Below are 3,514 nucleotides of genomic sequence, written 5' to 3'. Positions count from 1 at the left end.
TAGGGGTCCATGAAGCCTTAGTTCACGGGAATGTTGTAAGATGGAGTTGCTCTCTATAGTGAATTTGAAACCCTTGGTTGGTATTTGTTTGGTTATAATCCCTTGTGAGCTTCATTTGTTCTAGCCTTCATCACCTTGTTGAGCGGCTATTTAGGATCCTTGACTATGCATGTCTTAATCCTTGTTTTGACCTCTAGCTCTCAAGATCGTGACCGAGCCACTCTAGGGGAGAAAAAGGGCACCTTTTCTCATTTTTCTTTATCTTCTTTTTATTTTGTTACAAATTTGGTTTTCTATTTTGCATCGACCTACTTATCAACCAATTTGAGCCTAATGTTTCCCGCTCTTGTTTAAACCGCATTACAAACTCAATGGCCTATGTTTACCAACCCTTTTAGTTAGTGAAGCATTGGCATGTGAGGTTTGAGTTTTGAGAGTGTTGAGATTTAACAAGACATTTTGTGAATTGGTTTAAGTACGGTATTGAAAGTTGAGCTTGAAAAGAAAATGCAAAAAAAAAAAATAAAAAAATAAAAAAAAAAAAAAAAAAAGTTTGAGAAGAAAGATGTAATTCAGGAAAATCAAATGAAGTTTCAAGAAAAAGCCGTCCATAGTAAAAAAACAAAAAAAAAAAAAAGGCAAGGACATCAAATAAGAGCTAAAAAAAATAAAAAATAAGTTGTAAAAGAAACAAAAACAACACAAAAATATTTTAGTTTGGTTTCGTTTACTTCCCTAGTTTAAGCATTGAGGACAATGCTTCGTTCAAGCTTGGGGGGGAGCGTTACCTCGGTTTTGGTATATATTGTGTTAGTGTTGAATAAGCTTGGGGGAGATGGCATTATGGGTATTCTTGTTTGATATTTTGTGACTTCTTGAGTTTGTTTTTGAGAGTAGGCCACTCTTTTGCTTCACTTAGGAAATATCACCAAAATTTTCAAATTTTTACCCCGCCTTTAAACCCTTAGCCTTACGTTACAACCCAATAAAATACCCTTAGACTTTAGTGGGGTTAGGTCAAAGAACGGTGGAGGGAGATAGACTTCAAACCTGTGGAGAGAGTACGCATAGTTGAGATGTCGGGATTACCATCTCAAAGTTTTTCATTTCTTTATCTTTTCTCGGTTCCTTCGTTGAATCATGAGAAGCTAACTTAAGGGTTGATTTGAAGCTAGTGGAGAAAACGCGACCCGATTGGTTGGGGATAGGGTGGATTGAGTCCTCATTAGTTCTCTATGCTTAGCATATGTTATGTTTCAATCAACCATTGACATCTTGGAACGTGCATACATTTGTCTACTTAAAAAGATTTGCATTCATTGGTGTTTGTTCCTATCTCTTGTCCAAATATGAATTTGTGTTTTCTTTCTCTTTTTATGTTTCTTTTTCTTTTCTTTTTATTGTCTTGCCTTGGTTTTTGTTTAGAGTTGTGGGTCAAACTCTTAGGACACCCTCACGAGAGCACACTCATCCTCTAGGGCGATCTAGGGGTTTAAAGGGCTTGTCTTTACTTGCTAAAATTGACCGTGATTCCTACGAAAGTGAGTTAGTGTACATTCTTGTCCCCTTTAGTGTCTTAGTTTTGCTTGAATAATTCACTCTCCTTCTCTCGTATTTCATGTTAATTTGCTCGAGGACGAGCAAAAGGTAAGCTTGGGGGGGGGGGGTTTGATAAGTGACTTTTATGTCACTTTTAGGGTGTTTATTGAGTCGTTTTCCTGCTTATTTTCCAAAAATTTAGCCCATTTTGTCCTTTATTTCTATTATTTGCTTATTCACGTCTTTTATCTTTATTTTGAGTATTTTAGTAGTTTTTAATAGTTTTTAGCTTATTTACTTAATTTATTTAATTTATCTTATATTCTATGTTTATATTTTAAGTTTTTATTTCTTGTTTTCTAATAAGTTCCTAGTTTCTCTCATTTTCTTATTTTATTTTATTTTCATGTTTGTTCTCTTTATTTTATTTAATTTCTTTTGATTTTATTTTTTTTATGTTATTTTTATTTTAATTTATTTTATCTTTATTTTATTTTATCTTTATTTTATTTTATTTCGTGGTAATACCCTCGTGTTTTTGGTTGTAGGTGTTCCGAGTTTCAAGTTCAAATCGTGTTCGGGGTCCGAGGTTCGAGGCAAATGCACCAGCTCCACCACTGCTTCCCCCCAATTCGCACCAGCAGCCCCTGCTCCTCCTTCTAACACCCACACCTCATACAACAACAACAATACCAAACCACCTTCTACCAACCTCCACCATCTACCACGTAACCCCAACTGCAAACAACCACCACAACTACAACCACCAGCACCTCACCTCCAATACACCAACAACCAGCAACCCGTGCTCCCTCAAGCAACAGCCGCACACCACCACCTTCAGCCACCCAAACCACCAGCTCCACCAAAATCACCATCAAACGCAACCCGCTCCCACAACAACCAATTAACCACCATTTCACACCCCTATTCCACCGTCACACCACTCCCCTGCTACCAGCACAACTCGAACCACCTCACCTCCAACACACCTCAAATTCATCTCCATTCACCACCTCCAACCAAACCCACGCAAATACCACCCACAACGCCTCAACTCACCTCACACCAAGAACCACCTGAACCACCATCACCAACCAATCCCCTGCTCCCATAAACCACAGCCTACATCACCAAACAACCACCAGCAACCCAATTACTCACCAACAATAACCACCAGCTCTTCACCCACAATCTGCCACAAATTGCAACCCCGAATCTCCCAAGCAACATCCGAAATTCAGAGCAAATGAAAATCAATCAAGTTCGAGCAAACCAAAGGAGTTCGGTCGAAGTTCGAGTCAGAAATTTTTGAGGTTTTGTAATTTGAAGAGGTGTGGTCGAACACACCCATGGTTTGACAGAACCAACCCCGTAGTTCGGCCGCACCAACCCATGGTTCGACTGAACCATTTCACGAGCTTCGCGCGTGACTTTTAATGAAAATCGAACGGCTGCGATATGATGATGCTTGATGATGATTTTCGATGAAGGGTTAAGATGATGCGTAATGGTGATGAAATTTCAGAGCAGCCACGAGAAAGGGAGAGTTTAGGGGGTCTGATGTTTCGTGGGTTTGGGTGGGAATTTTGGGGGTTTTTGAGTTTATTTTTCCATTTTATTTTCTTTTCTTTTATTTAGTTTTTAGTTTTTTTTTTTTTTTTTTTTTTTTGTTTTTAGTTTAGTATTTTAATTGTTTTAGTTTAGTTTTATTTCTTTTTAATTTCTTTTATATTATTTTAGCTTGTATGATAAAATACCCTCTTTGGGTTATTTTCTAATAATTTTCAATCAACATTTTATTTTTAGATAGATTAGATTAGTTTAGCCTATATTTTCTCTCTCTTAGGGTTAGTTTAGGAGTAGTGTAGAGATAGAAAGCTTGGATTTCCATGGAGTTTTTGAGAGGTTGAAGAAGCAACTTTGTGGAACTTCTTCTCATCTATTCAATGAGCATTTTCTAACGTTCTCTATT

This window comes from Chenopodium album, chromosome 7 (assembly GCF_948465745.1).
Source record: "Chenopodium album chromosome 7, dcCheAlbu1.1, whole genome shotgun sequence".
Classification (NCBI taxonomy): domain Eukaryota; kingdom Viridiplantae; phylum Streptophyta; class Magnoliopsida; order Caryophyllales; family Amaranthaceae; genus Chenopodium; species Chenopodium album.
This window is presented reverse-complemented; position numbering follows the sequence as displayed.